Source organism: Callorhinus ursinus, unplaced genomic scaffold, assembly GCF_003265705.2.
Source record: "Callorhinus ursinus isolate GAN/ISIS: 27379988/994484 unplaced genomic scaffold, GSC_fseal_2.0 scaffold25, whole genome shotgun sequence".
Taxonomy (NCBI): Eukaryota; Metazoa; Chordata; class Mammalia; order Carnivora; family Otariidae; genus Callorhinus; species Callorhinus ursinus.
The window spans coordinates 9736984-9756188 of NW_027397087.1; the positions used below are offsets into that span (position 1 = coordinate 9736984).

Consider the following 19205-nt stretch of genomic DNA (forward strand, 5'->3'; position numbering starts at 1 on the left):
AAAGCCCTTACATGAGAAAGCTAGACAACAGGAAGACATAAAAAGAAATCTGAGCTAACTCCGAAAAGGATCAGAAATGAAGACTTAACTAGAAGAGACATGAGAGAAGACACCATACGAATAAGTGAGAAAAAAAGAAGAAAAATGAAAAAAAAATTAAAAAGAAATTTAAAAGTGATAAATAAAAGGCAAAGTAAATACAAAATAGATATTCTAGGAGGCCCCCAAAAAGAAAACCCATGCTATGAAATAAATACTAGCCACTGTAATTAAAAAAATTTCTGGAAATTTAAAAAAAGGCTAAATCTGCATATTGAAATGGTGTATCACATACCTGGGAAAACAACTCAGAAGATTAACATCAACACACAGTCTCATAAAACTACTGGATTTTAAGGGGAAAAACATTTCATTGGCATCTGTGCAGTAAGTCCAAATTACTTAGAAGGGAAAGGAAAAAAGACATTGGCACTGACCGACAACAGGCACTGGCCCAGTTCACACCAGCAGACAATGAAATTATATATTTAAATACCCAAGGAAATAAAATGTAAGCCAAGGATGTTCTATACAGACGAACTAACTTTCATGGCTAAAGGAAACAAATGGTTATGGAACACAGAACTCAAAGAACACTATTCCCAGGAAATGCCCCTAGGAACCATGTAACAAGTATCAGACAATCAAGAAATTATGATAAAAGATTTGGCATGAGGAATGTCCTGACAAGGCCTAATAGCAATGATAACCCAGTAGCAATGAACACCCCTGCCTTCAGATGGTGGACTTTAAATGTCATTTCCCATTAAAAGAAATCAGACTCCATCAGGGAAATACAAATCAAAACCACAATGAGATACCACCTCACACCAGTGTTAGAATGGCAAAAATTAACAAGACAGAAAACAAGTGTTGGCAGGGATGTGGAGAAAGGGGAACCCTCCTACACTGTTGGTGGGAATGAAAACTGGTGCAGCCACTCTGGAGAACAGTATGGAGGTTCCTCAAGACATTAAAAATAGAGCTACCCTATAACCCAGCAATTGCACTACTAGGTATTTACCCCAGAGATACAGACGTAGTAAAAAGAAGCGGCATATGCACCCCAATGTTCATAGCAGCAATGTCCACAATAGCCAAACTGTGGAAGGAGCCGAGATACCCTTCAACAGATGAATGGATAAAGAAGATGTGGTTCATATATACAATGGAATATTACTCAGCCATCAGAAAGGATGAATACCCACCATTTACACTGACATGGATGGAAGTGGAGGGGATTATGCTAAGTGAAGTAAGTCAAGCAGAGAAAGACAATTATCATATGGTTTCACTCATATGTGGAACATAGGCAATAAGCACGGAGGACCATAGGGGAAGGGAGGGAAATCTGAAGGGGGAAAATCAGAGGGGGAGACGAACCATAAGAGACCATGGACCCCGGGAAACAAACAGAGGGTTTCAGAGGGGACGGGGATGTGGGGATGGGGTAACAGGGTGATGGGTATTAAGGAGGGCACGTACTGTGATGAGCACTGGGTGTTATATGCAACTAATGAATCAGTGAACACTACATCGAAAACTAATGATGTACTATACAGTGGCTAACGGAACATAATAAAAAAAATAAAGACTGATTGATTGATTTTAGAGAGAGCAAGCTGGGCGAGGGGCAGAGGGAGAAGGTGAGAGAGAGTCCACCAGCAGACTCCTCACCAAGTGCAGAGCCCGACATGGGGCTAGATCCCAGGATGACCTGAGCCAAAACCAGGAGTCAGCTGCTCAACCAACTGAGCCACCCAGGTGCCCCGGGTTGAATGTCTTTAAGTGTTAATTTCATTTGGTTGATGGGCTGCTCTGTTTCAGGTCTCTGACACCAATGGGGTATCCTACAATTCAGTTCAATTCTGACACTAACTACTCAGAATCAGTGAAGACCCTACAGGTTAAGGGACTCAGTCCCACAAGACTGCACAAATTTCAGAGTATAGCCATAAGTCCTGGGTGTCCCAAAGCCATACATACTTTGCCTGGCTGGCTACAAATGTGGAGCTTCTCACAGGTCTAACAATGTGCTAGAAGAACTCACAGAACTAATGAAAATGTTATACCTATGATTACCATTTTATTATAAAAGATACAAATGGGGACGCCTGGGTGGCTCAGTCAGTTAAGCGTCTGCCTTCGGCTGAGGTCATGATCCCAGGATCCTGGGATCGAGTCCCGCATCGGGCTCCTTGCTCAGCGGGGAGCCTGCTTCTCCCTCTGCCTGCCTCTCTCCCTGCTTATGCTCTCTCTCTCTGACAAATAAACAAATAAAATCTTTAAAAAAAAAGATACAAATGAACAGCCAGATGAAGAGGTACACTGGGCAGGTCGGTAAGGGTTCCAACCACAGGAGTTTCTGTTCTTGTGCAGTCAGGGTGTGCCACCCTCTCAGTACACATGCTCACTAACCAGGAAGCTCCTTGAGCCTTGTTGTTCAGGGTATTTAATATCAAGATTTCATTACACAGGCATGTGTGATTAAATCATTGGCCATGCACGAGGATGTGGAGAAAGGGGAACCCTCTTACACTGTTGGTGGGAATGCAAACTGGTGCAGCCACTCTGGAGAACAGTATGGAGGTTCCTCAGAAAGTTAAAAATAGAACTGCCCTATGACCCAGCAATTGCACTAGTAGGTATTTATCTAAAGGATACAAAAGTACTGATTTGAAGGGGCACATGCACCCCAATGTTTATAGCAGCACTATCAACAATAGCCCAAGTATGGAAAGAGCCCAAATGTCCATCGACTGATGAATGGATAAAGAAGATGTGGCATATATACACAATGGAATATTACTCAGCCATCAAAAAGAATGAAATCATGCCATTTGTAACAACATGGATAGAACCAGACTGTATTATGCTAAGCAAAATAAGTCAGTCAGAGAAAGACAATACCATATGATTTCACTCATGTGAAATTTAGGAGACAAAGAGATGAACATAGGGGAAGAGAAGGAAAAATAAGATAAAAACAGAGGGAGGCAAACCATAAAAGATTTAACTATAGGGGCGCCTGGGTGGCTCAGTCATTAAGCATCTGCCTTCGGCTCAGGTCATGATCTCAGGGTCCTGGGATGGAGCCCCACATCAGGCTCCCAGCTCATTGGAGAGCCTGCTTCTCCCTCTGCCTCTGCCCCAGCTCATGTTCTCTCTCTCTCTCAATAAATAATTTTTTTTAAAAATTAAAAAAAAAAAACATTCAGAATGAGGGGCACCTGGGTGGCTCAGGTCATGATCCCAGGGTCCCGGGATCGAACCCTGCATCAGGGTCTCTGCTTGGCTGGGAGCCTGCTTCTCCCTCTCCCTCTGCCTGCTGCTCTCCCTGCCTGTGTTCTCTCTCTCTCACACAAATAAATAAAAATATTTAAAAAAAAGAAAAACTGCCAAAAGAAGAGAGAATACACAAATTATCAATATTAGGAATGAAACAGGAATTATCACTACAGACTCCACAAACATTAAAAGTATAATGAATGGAGCAAACAATGAATCATGGAATACTACATCAAAAACTAATGATGTAATGTATGGTGAGTAACATAACAAAATAAAATTGAAAAAAAAAGTATAATGAAGGACATATGAAGGACACTATACACATAAACCAGACAACAACGGAGCAACTCATCGAAAACAATAAACACAACAATTCACCCAAGATAAAAGGAAGAACCTGAATAGTCCTATTAAAAAACTTGAATCCATATTTTAAAACCTTCCCAAAAAAGAATCTCTGGGCTCAGAGATATTTCCCCCCCATGACAAATTCTACCATAATCTAATATTTGGGGGGGGGGGCACAGGGAGAGGGAGAAAGAGAATCTTGAGTAGGCTTCACACCCAGCTTGGAGCCCACTTCAGGGATCAATCTCACAACCCTGAGACCATGACCTGAGCGGAAATGAAGAGTCGACACGTAACTGATTGAGCCACCCAGGCACTCCTACCACATTCAAACATTTAAAAAAAAAAAATAAAACAAATCTATAAATCTCTTCCAGAAAAAGAAGGAAAGGGAACATTTCCCAAATCATTTATGAGGCCAGCATTACCCTGTCATCAAAACCAGTCATAAAACTAGGGGTAAAATGTAATGCCTGGGGTGGAAATTTTATAAAAATAAGAATAAAATAAAATAATAAAAACAAAAAATAAAAACAAAGACAATACAAAAAATAACAGAGCAATCTATCTCATGAACACAGATACAAAAATTCTCAAAAGATACTAGCAAATTAAATTCAGCAATAAAAGAAGACACTCTAACCCCATGTGATTTATCCTGAGTGAACAAAACTGGTTCAATATTCAGAAATCAATTCATATATCCATCAGATTAAGAGTCTAAAAAAGAAACCACACAATCTATCATTTGATGTGAGAAGCATCTGACAAAACTCAACAGTCATTCATGACATAAATTCTCAGTAAACTAGGAATTGAAGGGAATTTTCTTTTTTTAAGATTTATTTATTTTAGAGAGAGAAAGAGTGCATGTACAGGGGGTGGGGGGGTAGGCAGAGGGAGAGAGGGAGAAATCTCAAGCAGACTCCCTGCTGAACAAGGAACCAACTCAGGGCTGGATCTCACAACCCCAAGATCATGACCTGAGCCAAAACCAAGAGTGCAACGCTCAACAAACTAAACCACCCAGGTGCTCCTAGAAAGTAATTTTCTTAACCTGATAAAGGGCATCTTTAAAAAAATTTCCTTTAACTGATGAATAGATTTAACAAAATTTCAGTTGAAATCCAAGCAAAAGGCCCTATATAGACAAGTTGATTGTAAATTTATGTGGATAGGCAAAGGAACTAAAATACCCAAAACATTTTCGAAAAGTAGTAATAAAGTTAGAGGGGGGCGCCTGGGTGGCTCAGTCGTTAAGCGTCTGCCTTCGGCTCAGGTCATGGTCCCAGAGTCCTGGGATCCAGCCCTGCATCTGGCTCCCTGCTCAGTGGGAAGCCTGCTTCTCCCTCTCCCACTTCCCCTGCTTGTGTTCCCTCTCTTGCTGTGTCCCTCTCTGTCAAATAAATAAAATCTTTAAAAAAATAAAAAATAAAAAAATAAATAATAAAGTTAGAGGAATCACACTGCATGATTTTAGGACTTAACTATATAAGGTTACAGTAATCAAGCCAGTATGTTACTGGCAAGGAATAGACATATATAGAGATCAATAAAATAGAATAAAGAGCCCAGGAATAAACCCATACAAATATGGCCCATTAAATTTCTTTTAAGACTTAATTTGAGAGGAAGAGAGCACATGCGGGGAGGAGCAGAGGGAAAGAGAGAGAGAGAACCCCAAGCAGACTCCCGCTGAACACAGAGCCCGATGGAGGGCTCGATCTACGACCCTGACATCATGACCTGAGCTGAAATCAAGAGTCAGACACTTAACCGGCTGAGGTACGCAGGCGCCCCGGCCAATTAAATTTTTAACTTTTTAAAAATTTAGATATAAAAAAAAATTTAGATATAATTCACATACCATAAAATCCATCATTTTAAAATATACAACTCAGTGATCTGTAGAATATTTACAAGGTTGTATAATCATCACCACTATCTAATTTAGAGCATTTTCACCAGCCCCAAAAGAAACCCCATACTTATTAGCTGTCATTCTCTATTCCCTCCTTCCCTCAGCCCCTGGCAATCACTAATCTATTTACTGTGTCTGTGGATTTGCCTATTCCAGGCCAACTGATATTTGACAAAGACACAAAAGCCATTCAACAGAGAAAAGACAGAATTTCTAACAAATAGTGTTGGAACAATTGTATATCCATATGTAAAACACTTAACCTCAATCTAAACCTCACACCTTATACAGAATTTACCTCAGAATGTATCACAGATCTAAATGTAAAATATAAAAGTTTTAGAAATAAACTTGTGAGCAAATCTTTGTGCAAAAAGTTTAGGACATGATACTAAAGCACAATTCACAGAAGAAAAACTGATAAACTGAACTTCACCAAAATTAAAAACTTTTACTTTGTAAAAGACACTATCAAGAAAATGAAAAGACAAACTACAGACTGGGAGAAAATGTTCGCAAATCACAACCAAGGGCTTGTGTCTGAACATACAGAGAACATTTAAAATTCAACAGTCAGAAAACAAAAGAACCAATTTAAGACTAGGAAAAAGACAGATGTTTCACCAAAGAGGATATACTGATTGCAAATAAATAACTGAAGAGTTGTTTGACATCACTCACCAGTCTCCAAAAATTACATATTATAGAATTACACGTATATGACATCCTCAGAAAGACAAAACGATAGTGACAGAGATTAGAGCAGTGGTTGCCAAGGGTTAGAGGCGGGGTGAGAGTATAACTATAAAGGAATAGTATGAAGGAGTTCACAAGACATGTTGGAGCTAATATGAACACTATTATGAACTATTATGATTATTATGATTATGGTGAGGGTTACATGAATCTACACACATACTAGAACTCATAGAACTGTAGAACCCAAAAGTCATTTATCATGTATTATTTTTTAAATAAAAAAATTTCTAATTTATAAAAAGAAAATCCCAATCTAAAAAGGCTAGTAAAATGTTCCTCCCTTTCCCAACTGTGTCTCTGTATAAGGCCATATTTTCTTCAGATGCTTCAACCAAAGCAACATACTGCAAGAGAATGAACACAGAAGTATGAGAATCCAGCTGCATGCCAGACATTAAAGAGACTTGAAAAAACATAAAACAATGCCACTCATTTCACCAATTTGCTTTTCTGTTTTGGAAACTATTTGACACCTATTACATGTTAACGTGTAATAGTTTTATTATTTTAAAATAAATAAATTTAAAATACGTTTTAATCTCAATACAGTATCATTACATATAAATCCATGCTAAAACAAAAAACAACCAAAAAAAACTCCTTATGGTCCTCAATGAATTTTAAGAATAGTAAGAGGTCCTGAGACCAAAACGTTTGAGAACAGCTAGATTATGTTACAGAGATCTACATTTTTCCCCATTAAAAATCTTGATTTATGGTACACAAAGTTATTTGAATGAGTAAATTTTTTTAGAGTTTCATTTTTATTTGTTTTATGATGTTTTCTAATATACCATTTTGTAGTTTTGTTTTGTTTTGATCACGATAAGTGTACTCTTTAATCCCCATCACCTATTCCTCCACCCACCTCCCCTCTGGTAACCATCAGTTTGTTCTCTATAGTTAAGAGCCTGTTCCTTGGTTTGTCTCTCTCTTTTTTTTTCCCTTTTCTCATTTGTTTTGTTTCTTAAATTCCATATATGAGTGATATCATATGGTAGTTGTCTTTCTCTGACTTATTTCACTTAGCATAATACTCTCTAGCTCCATTCACATCATTGCAAATGGCAAGATTTCATTCTTTTTTAAGGCCAAGTAATATTCCATTATGTATATGTGTGTGTGTGTGTGTGTGCGCGCACGTGTGTGTACACACACGCGCGCACACACACACACACCCTATCTTTTTTACCCACTCACCTACTGATGGATGCTTGGACCGTTTCCATAGTTTGGCTATTGTTAATAATGCTGCAATGACTATATGGGTACACGTATCTCTCTGAACTAGTATTTTTGTATTTGGGGGGTAAATACCCAATTGTGCAATTACTGGATCATAGTTCTATTTTTAATTTTTTGAAGAACCTCCATATTGTCTTCCACAGTGGCTGCACCAGTTAATTTTCCCACCAACAATGCAACAGGGTTCCTTTTTTCCCACATCCTTACCAACCCTTGTTGTTTCTTATGTTTTTGATTTTAGCCATTCTGACAGGTGTAAGGTGGTATCTCATTGTAGTTTTAATTTGCATTTCCCTGATGATAAGTTATGTTGAGCAATTTTTCAAGTGTCTGTTGGCCATCGGTATGTTTTCTTTGGAGAAATGTCTATTCATGTCCTCAGCCCATTTTTTAATTGGGTTATTTGTTTTTTGGGTGTTGTATAATATCAGTTCTTTATATATTTTGGATACTAAATCCTTTATCAGATATGTCATTTGCAAATACTTTCTCCTATTCAGTAGGTTGTGTTTTAGTTTTGTTGAGTGTTTCCTTTGCTGTTCAGAGAACTTTTGTTTTGATGTAGTCCTAATCATTCGTTTTTGCTTTTATTTATCTTGCCTGAATGAGTAAACATTTTTTTTAATTCTACAATCTGAACTTTTATCAATCACTTTTTTTTTTAAAGATTTTATTTATTTATTTGACACACAGAGAGAGAGTGTGCAGGCACACAAGCAGGGAGAGCAGCAGGCACAGGGAGAGGGAGAAGCAGACTCCCTGCTGAGCAGGGAGCCCAACATGGAGCTTCATCCTAGTACCCTGGGATTATGACCTGAGCCCAAGGCAGACACTTAACCGACTGAGGTACCCAGGCGCCCCCCAATCATTCTTTCAATAAACATTTGATGAGGGAGAGGCAGAGCAAGATGGGGGAGGAGTAGGAGACCTGGGTTTCGTCTGGTCTCAGGAATTCAGCTGGATAGGGATCAAACCATTCTGAACACCTACGAACTCAACAGGAGATGGAAGAGAAGAATAGCAACAACTCTCTGAACAGAAAAGCGACCACTTACTGGAAGGTAGGACGTGAGGAGAAGTGAATCCGAGGCGATATTCGGGAGGAGAGTCGGTGGGGGAGGGGGCCTCCGCCGGCCGCTTCTGGCAAGTGATAGAGCCGCGGAGCACAAAATCGGAACTTTTAGAACTCGGTTCCGCGGAGGGACGTCACTCCAGTGGCTAAGCGGGGGGGGGGGTTGGAACCCTCATGGGACAGTGTGGTCTCCGTACCCTCAGGGTCACAGAAAGACAAGTGGTGCCTGAGTGCAGCAGAGCTCCCAGGTATCGGAGCGGGGAAGCCGGCTGCAGAGATGGAGCCGAGGCGCGGGCTCTCAGCTCGGGTTTGCCATAGACTGTGATCCGTGGCCCAGTCGGGCCACTGCTCCTCCAGCAGGGACCCAACAAGCGGCAGAGCCAGGGAGACTCCCCTTCCTCCCCCGGGAGGAGCGGCGCGGGAGCGCACCGCAGGGATCTGCTGGGTTTGGAGACTCCAAACGGGGTCGAGTGCCAGAGATAGAAACACTTGGTCACAGGCCGGGTGACCACAGAGTGCGGCTGGAGACCTGGGACATGGGAGTGACTGCTTTTCTCTGGGGGTGCACTGAGGAGCGGGGCCCCGAGTTCTCAGCTCCTCCGCGCGGAGATCGGGAGGCCACCATTTTCACTCTGGTCCTCCAAAGCTGTACCGAGAGCTTGGAGGGAACAAAAGCACCGGAGAGCAAACCTGAGCAGATTGCTTAGCCCAGACCGACAAGGGCAGGGCAATTCCACCTCCGGCAAAAACATTTGGGAACCATGGCAATAGGCCCCTCCCCAAGAAGATCAGCACAAACAGCCAGCAAGCCAAGACCAAATTTACCGATCAACGAGAACGGGAGAACTCCAGCGCTAGGGGAATACTGCACATAGAATTCATGGCTTTTTTTTACCATGATTCATTAATTTTTCAAAGTTGATTTTTTTAAATTTTTTCTTTTTTTGAATTTTTCTTTTTCCCTTTTTCAACCAACATCTTATCAATCCCTTTTTAAAAAAAAAATTATTTTTCATTTTTTAGAGTCATATTTTATCCCTTAAGTTACCCTTATTTTTGGCATATATATATATAAGTTGTTCTCTCTTTAAAATTTTGAGATACAGTTTCTTCTAACAGATCAAAATATAACCTAAATGACTATTGTCTGGCTTTGTTCTAGTCTCCTGCCTGATCACATTCTCTCCCTTTTCTTTTTTCCTTTTCTTCTTTGTTTTTTAATCTTCTTTCTTTTTTCAAACAACTTCTTACCAATTCCTTTTATAAAATCTTTCATAATTTTCATCTTTATAGTCATCTTCCATCCCTTCATTGTATCAACCCTTATTTTGTACCTATGTAAGTCTTTCTTCCTTTAAAATATTAGGAGGCACTTTCTTCTAACAGACCAAAATACGCCCCAAATCTAGTGTGTGGCACTGATCTATATACTAGTCTGATCATATTTGATCATATTCTGCTTTTTTTTTGTTCTGTTTTTGTTTGTTTATATCTTTTTCTTTTTTTTTTTCTTTCTTTCCCTTTCTTTTCCCCTGGTTTCAGGTCTTTTCTGATTTGTATAGAGTATATTTGCTGGGGACGTTGCTAACCTGTTAGCATTTTGTTCTCTCATTCATCTATTCTCCTCTGGACAAAATGACAAGACGAAAAAAATCACCTCAGCAAAAAGAACAAGAGGTAGTACCGTCTGCCAGGGACATATTCAATATGGACATTAGTATGATGTCAGACCTAGAGTTCAGAATCATGACTTTAAAGATACTAGCTGGGCTTGAAAAAAGCGTGGAAGTTATGAGAGAAACTTTCTGGAGAAATAAAAGAACTAAAATCTAACCAAGTCGAAATCAAAAAGGCTATTAATGAGGTGCAATCAAAAATCGGGGCACTAACTGCTAGGATAAATAAGGCAGAAGAGAGAATCAGCGAAATAGAAGACCAAATGATGGAAAAAAAAGAGGCTGAGAAAAAGAGAGATAAACAACTACTGGATCACGAGAGCAGAATTCGAGAGATAAGCGATACAATAAGATGAAACATTAGAATAATTGGGATCCCAGAAGAAGAAGAAAGAGAGAGAGGAGCAGAGGTATATTGGAGCAAATTATAGCAGAGAACTTCCCTAATGTGAGGAAGGAAACAGGGATCAAAATCCAGGAGGCACAGAGAACCCCTCTCAAAATCAATAAAAATAGGTCAACACCCCGACAAATAATAGTAAAACTTACGAGTCTCAGAGACAAAGAGAAAATCCTGAAAGCAGCTCGGGAGAAGAGATATGTAACCTATAATGGTAGAAACATTAGATTGGCAACAGACCTATCCACAGAGACCTGGCAGGCCAGAAAGGACTGGCAAGATATCTTCAGAGCACTAAACGAGAAAAATATGCAGCCAAGAATACTATATCCAGCTAGGCTGTCATTGAAAATAGAAGGAGAGATAAAAAGCTTCCAGGACAAACAAAAACTAAAGGAATTTGCAAACACGAAAACAGCCCTTCAAGAAATATTGAAAGGGGTCCTCTAAGCAAAGAGAGAGCCTAAAAGCAGCACAGATCAGAAAGGAACACAGACAATATACAGTAACAGTCACCTTACAGGCAATACAATGGCACTAAATTCATATCTTTCAATAGTTACCCTGAATGTAAATGGGCTAAATGCCCCAATCAAAAGACACAGGCTATCAGATTGGATTAAAACACAAGACCCATCGATATGCTGTCTGCAAGAGACTCATTTTAGACCCAAAGACACCCCCACATTGAAAGTGAGGGGGTGGAAAACCATTTACCATGCTAATGGACACCAAAAGAAAGCTGGGGTGGCGATCCTTATATCAGACAAATTAGATTTTAAAGCAAAGACTGTAATAAGAGATGAGGAAGGACACTATATCCTCTTTAAAGGGTCTATCCAACAAGAAGATCTAACAATTGTAAATATCTATGCCCCTAACATGGGAGCAGCCAATTATATAAGGCAATTAATAACAAAAGCAAAGAAACACACTGACAACAATACAATAATAGTGGGGGACTTTAACACCCCCCTCACTGAAATGGACAGATGATCTAAGCAAAAGATCAACAAGGAAATAAAGACTTTAAATGACACACTGGACCAAATGGACTTCACAGACATATTCAGAACATTCCATCCCAAAGCAACAGAATACACATTCTTCTCTAGTGCCCATGGAACATTCTCCAGAATTGATCACATCCTAGGTCACAAATCAGGTCTCAACCAGGACCAAAAGACTGGGATTATTCCCTGCATATTTTCAGATCACAATGCTTTGAAACTAGAACGCAATCACAAGAGGAAAGTCGGAAAGAATTCAAATACATGGAGGCTAAAGAGCATCCTACTAAAGAATGAATGGGTCAACCAGGAAATTAAAGAATTAAAAAAATTCATGGAAACCAATGAAAATGAAAACACAACAGTTCAAAATCTTTGGAATACAGCAAAGGCAGTCCTAAGAGGAAAGTATATAGCAATACAAGACTTTCTCAAGAAACAAGAAAGGTCTCAAATACACAACCTAACCCTACACCTAAAGGAGCTGGAGAAAAAACAGCAAATAAAGCCTAAACCCAGCAGGAGAAGAGAAGTAATAAAGATCAGAGCAGAAATCAATGAAATACAAACCAAAAGAACAGCAGAACAGATCAACAAAACTAGGAGCTGGTTCTTTGAAAGAATTAATAAGATTAATAAACCCCTGGCCAGACTTATCAAAAAGAAAAAGAGAAATGACCCAAATCAACAAAATCATGAATGAAAGAGGAGAGATGACAACCAACACCAAATACAAACAATTATAAGAACATATTATGAGCAACTCTATGCCAGCAAATTAGATAACCTGGAAGAAATGGATGCATTCCTAGAGATGTATCAACTACCACAATTGAACCAGGAAGAAATACAAAACCTGAACAGACCTATAACCACTAAGGAAATTGAAGCAGTCATCAAAAATCTCCCAACAAACAAAAGCCCAGGGCCAGATGGCTTCCCAGGAGAATTCTACCAAACATTTAAAGAAGAATTAATACTTACTCTCCTGAAACTGTTCCAAAAAATAGAAATGGAAGGAAAACTTCCAAACTCATTTTATGAGGCCACCATTACCTTGATCCCAAAACCAGACAAAGACCCCATCAAAAAGGAGAATTACAGACCAATATCCTTGATGAACATGGATGCAAAAATTCTCACCAAAACACCAGCCAATAGGATCCAACAGTACATTAAAAGGATTATTCACCATGACCAAGTGGGATTTATCCCTGGGCGGCAAGGTTGCTTCAACATCCGCAAATCAATCAACGTGATACAACACATTAACAAAAGAAAGAACAAGAATCATAGGATCCTCTCATAGATGCAGAAAAAGCATTTGACAAAGGACAGCATCCTTTCTTGATCAAAACTCTTCAGAGTATAGGGATAGAGGGTACATACGTCAATATCATAAAAGCCATCTATGAAAAACCTACAGCGAATATCATTCTCAATGGGGAAAAGCTGAGAGCTTTCCCCCTAAGGTCAGGAACGCGGCAGGGATGTCCACTATCACCACTGCTATTCAACGTAGTATTAGAAGTCCTAGCCATAGCAATCAGACAACAAAAAGAAATCAAAGCATCCAAATCAGCAAAGACGAAGTCAAACTCTCACTCTTTGCAGATGATATGATACTGCATGTGGAAAACCCAAAAGACTCCACCCCAAAACTGCTAGAACTCATACAGGAATTCAGTAAAGTGGCAGGATATAAAATCAATGCACAGAAATCAGTGGCATTCCTATACACCAACAACAAGACAGAAGAGAGACAAATCAAGGAGTCGATCCCATTTACAATTGCACCCAAAACCATAAGATACCTAGGAATAAATTTAACCAAAGAGGCAAAGGATCTGTACTCAGAAAACTATAAAATACTCATGAAAGAAATTGAAGAAGACACAAAGAAATGGAAAAACGTTCCATGCTCATGGATTGGAAGAACAAACACTGTGAAGATGTCAATGCTACCTAGAGCAATCTACACATTCAATGCAATCCCCATCAAAATACCATCCACTTTTTTCAAAGAAATGGAACAAATAATCCTAAGATTTGTATGGAACCAGAAGAGACCCTGAATAGCCAGAGGAATCTTGAAAAACAAAAGCAAAGCTGGCGGCATCCCAATTCCGGACTTCCAGCTCTATTACAAAGCTGTCATCATCAAGACAGTATGGTACTGGCACAAAAACAGACACATAGGTCAATGGAACAGAATAGAGAGCCCAGAAATGGACCCTCAACTCTATGGTCAACTCATCTTTGACAAAGCAGGAAAGAATGTCCAGTGGCAAAAAGACAGTCTCTTCAACAAATGGTGTTGGGAAAATTGGACAGCCACATGCAGAAGAATGAAACTCGACCATTTCCTTACACCACACACAAAAACAGACTCCAAATGGTTGAAAGACCTAAATGTGAGACAGGAGTCCATCGAAATCCTAAAGGAGAACACAGGTAGCAACCTCTTCGACCTCAGCCGCAGCAACTTCTTCTTAGAAACAGTGCCAAAGGCAAGGGAAGCCAGGGCAAAAATGAACTATTGGGATTTCATCAAGATAAAAAGCTTCTACAGAGCAAAAGAAATAGTCCACAAAACCAAAAGACAACTGACAGAATGGGAGAAAATATTTGCAAATGACATATCAGATAAAGGGCTAGTATCCAAAATCTAAAAGAACTTATCAAACTCAACACCCAAAGAACAAATAATCCAATCAAGAAATGGGCAGAAGACATGAACAGACATTTTTCCAAAGAAGACATCCAAATGGCCAACAAGACACAGGAAAAAGTGCTCAACATCGCTCGGCATCAGGGAAATCCAAATCAAAACCTCAATGAGATCCCACCTCACACCAGTCAGAATGGCTAACATTAACCACCCAGGAAACGACAGATGTTGGCAGGGATGCGGAGAAAGGGGAACCCTCCTATACTGTTGGTGGGAATGCAAGCTGGTGCAACCCCTCTGGAAAACAGTATGGAGGTTCCTCAAACAGTTGAAAATAGAGCTACCCTACGATCCAGCAATTGCACTACTGGGTATTTACCCCAAAGATACAAATGTAGGGATCCGAAGGGGTACGTGCACCCCAATGTTTATAGTAGCAATGTCCACAATAGCCAAACTGTGGAAAGAGCCAAGATGTCCATCGACAGATGAATGGATGAAGAAGATGTGGTATATATACACAATGGAATATTATGCAGCCATCAGAAGAATGAGATCTTGCCATTTGCAACGACGTGGATGGAACTGGAGGGTGTTATGCTGAGTGAAATAAGTAAATCAGAGAAAGACATGTATCATATGACCTCACTAATATGAGGAATTCTTAATCTCAGGAAACAAACTGAGGGTGCTGGAGTGGTGGGGGGTGGGAGGGATAGGGTGGCTGGGTGATAGACATTGTGGAGGGTATGTGCTATGGTGAGCGCTGTGAATTGTGCAAGACTGTTGAATCACAGATCTGTACTTCTGAAACAAATAATGCAACATATGTTAAAAAAAAGAAGAAGAAGAAGATAGCAGGAGGGGAAGAATGGAGGGGAGTAAGTCGGAGGGGGAGATGAACCATGAGAGACGATGGACTCTGAAAAACAAACTGAGGTTTCTAGAGGGGAGGGGGTTGGGGGGATGGGTTAGCCTGGTGATGGGTATTAAAGAGGGCACGTTCTGCGTGGAACACTGGGTGTTATGCAGAAACAATGAACCATGGAACACTACATCAAAAACTAATAATGTATGGTGATTAACATAACAATAAAAAATAAAAAACTAATGATGTAATGTATGGTGATTAACATAATAATAAAAAAAGAAAAGAAAAAATAAAAGCATATTATGCTCAAAAAAAAAAACATTTGATGAGGACTCTGACAAAAACTGTGGGAATATTAAATGAGTAAGTCACAGTCCTTAGCCTGTAGAACACGAGTGGCTCTCGGAAAGACTTCTCAAAGATGATGCTATTGAAAGAATACCTACATGAACAGAAATACATTAAGAGTAGACCTGTACAACTGGTGGAAAGTTTGGGATTGAATTAGTGATTAGGAAACTAACCAACCAAACACAGAGTCAAGATAACTTAAAGTCTGAATACTGCCATAACCAAAATTAAGATTAACATTACTGGAAAAATAGCACCTAACTAATAAGATAAGTAGAGAAAAAACTAAATCCCCATCTTCCATATTAGAAAGCCAACAAATTATGACTTAAAAAATTAAAAATTAATCAGCAGCAATATAGCATATTAGTTGGAGATATGGAGCTAAATACTGGAAGAATCAGGAAAAACTTCAAATTGAGTACTTCTGCAGAGTTGGAAACATGGTAAGGTGGGGAGGACAGAAAACTGTTCTTTTCTGTAATGAAGTGTAGAGAATCATTCAACTTTATATGTATAAATTGATTAAAAATAAAAAATAAATTTAAGGGGCGCCTGGGTGGCTCAGTCAGTTAAGCATCCGACTCTTGATTTTGGCTCAGGTCATGATCTCAGGGTTGTCAGATAGAGCCTTACGTTGGGCTCCATTTTGGGCGTGGAGCCTGCTTAAGATTCTCTTTCTCCCTTTCTCTGACCACCTTCGCTTGCATGCTCTCTCTCTCTCTAAAAGAATAAAAAGTAAAAAATAAATTTAAAAAGCAACTTGTAAGGCATTTAAACGTGAAAAGTTGTTTTTTATGTTTTAAGTGAAAGAATTATAAAACAGCATATATGTATGATCCCATTTATATTTTAAAAAGTGTGCACACTGGGGTGCCTGGGTGACTCAGTCAGTTAAGCACCTGGCTCTTGGGATCAGCTCAGATCATGATCTCAGGATCCTGAAATCAAGCCCCGTGTCAGGCTCCATGCTCAGCGCAGAGTATGCTTGTCCCTCTCCCTTTGCTCCTCCCCTTGCGCGCTCTCTCTCTCTCCCTCCCTCTTGAATAAAGTCTTTTTTTTTTTTTTTAAGATTTTATTTATTCTTGAGAGACAGAGAGAGAGGCAGAGGCAGAGGGAGAAGCAGGCTCCCCAAGGAGCAGGGAGCCCGATGCGGGACTTGATCCCAGGACCCCAGGATCATGACCCGAGCCAAAGGCAGACACCCAACCATCTGAGCCACCCAGGCGCCCTTGAATAAAGTCTTAAAAAAAAAAAAGTGTGCACATTAATTACATATAGAAAAAACCTGAGCCATGTTTACCAACTATTAACATATTAACAATTATATTTCTATGTAATAGGATTGTTTTCTTGGGGAAGATTCCTCTTCTATAAATTTACTACAGCAAGTATAAATTTTTACAATAAGAAGAAAAACACTATTTTTAAAAGTTGAAAATTTTAACCCTTACATATATGGTCAAATAATTTTCGACAAGGGTGCCAAAACCCATTCCACAGGGAAAGGGCAACCTTTATAACAAATGGTGTTGGGAAGCAAGACATTCACATGCAAAAGAATGAACCTGGACCCTCAATTTATACCATATACAAAAATTTACTGAAAATGGATCAAAGACCTAAATGTAAGAACTACAAAACTCTTAGAAGACTACAAAGGTAAAAAGCTTCATGACATTGGATTTGGCAATGATTTCTTGGATATAACACCAAAACAAAAGAAAAAAACAGACAAATTGGACTTTATAAAAATTAAAAAACTTTTGTGCATCAAAGGACATTATCAACAGAATGAAAAGAACATGGAATGGGAGAAAATATCTGCAAATCATATCTGATAAGGGGTTAACATCCAGAGTATATAAAGAACTACAACTCAACAACAAAATAACAAACAACATGATTTTAAAATGGGGCAAACAAAAGGTGGGGGTGCCTGGGTGGCTCAGTTGGTTAAGCGTCTGCCTTTGGTTCAGGTCATGATCCCAAGGTCCTGGGATAGAGTCCCGCATCCTCTCCCTCTGCCTCTACCCTAGCTTGTGCTCTCTCTCTCTCTCTCAAATAAATAGGTAAAAATCTTAAAATAAATAAATAAATAAATAAATAGACAGACAGAACAGGCAAACAGGGACACCTGGTGGCTCAGTCAGTTAAGCCTCTGACTCTTGACCTCACCTCAGGTCTTGATCTGTGTCATGAGTTCAAGCCCTGTGTTGGTCTCCACGCTGAGCATGGAGCCTACTTAAACAAATAAATAAGTAGGCAAACAACTTGAATAGACATTTTTCCAATGAAAATATGCAAATGGTCAATAAGCACATGAAAAGATGTTCAACATCATTAATTATTAGGGAAATGCAAATCAAACCACTAACCACTTTATACCCATTAGAATGACAATTATAAACACACACACACACACACAAAATAACTGCTGGCAAAGGTGAGGAGAAACCGAAACTTGTGCACTGCTGATGTTAATGTAAAATGGTGCAACCACTACAGAAAACAGTATTGGAGGCTCCCCCAAAACTAAAACGTAGAATTAAAATACAATCAAGCAATTCCACTTCTGAGTATATGCCCAAAAGAATCCAAAGTAAGGAGTCAAAAAGATATTTGCATACCAATGTTCATAGCAGCATTATTCACAATAGCCGAGAGGTGGAAGCACCCAAATGTCCATCCCAAGTGACAGATGAATGGATAAACAAAATGTAGTACATACATATAATGGCATATTATTCAATCTCAAAAAGTAAGGAAATTCTCAAACACACCACAACATGAATGAGCCTTGAAGACATTATGCTAAGTGAAAGAAGCCAGTCACAAAAGGTCAAATATATGATTCCACTCTTAATAGGCACTTAGAGTAGGCAAATTCATAGAGACAGAAAAGTAGTTTCTCTCTGGTGGTTGCCACGGGCTGCAAGCACAGGATAACAGATTTATTGTTTACTGGGTACAGAATTTCATTTGGGGAAGATGAAAAAGTTCAGGTGGCTATGCATGCACAACAATGTTACTGTACTCAATGCCACTGAATTGTACACTTATAAATGGTTAAAATGTTAAATCTTATATGTATTTTACCACAATAAAAAACAATTTTTAAACGACTACTAGGTACCCCTCAGATATAACTACAAAAGCCAAGTAATTTTCACTGTCCCAATCTAAACTGCCAGGAACAAAGTGGTATCCTTTGTGGAGTCCTTCACAGAACACTGAAATAAATCTAAGAATACACCTGTTCCAATTAGAAACTGAACCCTAGGGAAAAAGCCCAGAATCCTATAAGCTACTACGGTATACTACACTGCTTCTAAAATGGCTCCCAATGATGGCCCATCTGATGCTTTTGATCACCGCCCCCCCCGTCGTGTGTAGGTGAATCTAGTGACTTGCCTCTAATGAATAGAATACAGCAAAAGTGATAGGAGGTCATTTCCCAGATGTATTATAAAAGATTGTGACGTCTACCTTGCTGACATTCTCTCTCTTTGGCTCTTCCCACTTGCTTACTCTGATGAAGCAAGCTGCCA

At 39.4% G+C, this 19205-nt stretch overlaps 1 protein-coding gene across 4 annotated transcripts in view; it reads right to left on the reverse strand.

Annotated features, from left to right (window-relative positions):
• TTBK2 (tau tubulin kinase 2) overlaps positions 1-19205 on the reverse strand; it is a 150155-nt gene that overhangs the window by 114677 nt on the left and 16273 nt on the right. The window lies entirely within an intron of this gene.